This window comes from Tachyglossus aculeatus, chromosome 7 (genome assembly GCF_015852505.1).
Source record: "Tachyglossus aculeatus isolate mTacAcu1 chromosome 7, mTacAcu1.pri, whole genome shotgun sequence".
Taxonomy (NCBI): Eukaryota; Metazoa; Chordata; class Mammalia; order Monotremata; family Tachyglossidae; genus Tachyglossus; species Tachyglossus aculeatus.
Genome location: NC_052072.1, coordinates 55508557 through 55509461, shown reverse-complemented (window position 1 = coordinate 55509461; position 905 = coordinate 55508557). Strand labels below are relative to the sequence as shown.

Genomic DNA, 905 nt, shown 5'->3' with positions numbered 1-905 from the left:
AACTTTATCTGCAGTGTTGGCAGAGGTGTGGGCGGGGGGGGGGGGGGGGGGGGGGGGAGAGGATAGGCAGTAGGCATGGAGCTGCTTGAGTATGTCATGGCTGCCTTGCACCCTTGATGAACTGTTTCCAAGTAGCCCACCCCCGTCAAAAATCTGTTGTCTCTAGACTAAAATATGATGATTTAGTCCAAGACATCTGTTGTTCTCTACAGTTCAATCAATAAGTCAGTCAATTAATGGGAATAATTGAGCATTTACTATTTGCAGTGCACTGTACTGAACATTTTGGAGAGTACAATAGAGAAGGTAGCTTCAGTCTCTGCCAACAAGGAGCTTTCCTTCTAGTGGAGGAGAGAGACACTAAAATAAATTATACCTGGGGAACTGGCAGAGTATTAGGACATGTATATTGTCCCCTCTCAGGGTCGCACCTGGAGAGTTTCCAGTATTCTACCAGTCTTGGCCTGGGGAGGGAGAGTTCAGCAGAGGTGTACCCATTCCATTCCTAGCTTGGGCAGTGGCTAGGAAGTGGAAGGCAATCTGCTAAAAGTCAAAACTCACCTGTGCTGGGCAGTAGTGACATGGGAGAGAGTCGAGTGTGGAGACTCAGGTTTACTGCGTGGAAGGAGGCAATGGTAAACCACTTCCACATTTTTACCAAGAAAACTTTATGGATACGCTACCAGAATGATTGCAGCTAGAGGTGGGGCATTCTGGGAGAGATGTGTCCATTGCATCGCTATGGGTCAGAGACGACTTGATGGCATAAGACAATTATTAAATGTTGTAGAGTCAGGTGAAGGTGGGCTGAGAAAAAAAGTTCTTAAGAATCAAGGACTCAAGTGCATAGGTGACGTAGAAGGGAGAGAAATGAGGGGGGAAGGAGGAGATATAAGTTGTTCAAC

The 905-nt window shown here is 46.7% G+C and overlaps 1 non-coding gene across 1 annotated transcript; it reads left to right on the top strand.

Moving 5' to 3' along the window:
• The first annotated feature begins 413 nt into the window (after positions 1–413).
• LOC119931036 lies at positions 414–551 on the top strand. The gene has a single exon (XR_005451905.1). It is a non-coding gene; the product is annotated as a small nucleolar RNA SNORA7 (small nucleolar RNA).
• The last annotated feature ends 354 nt before the right edge of the window (positions 552–905 follow it).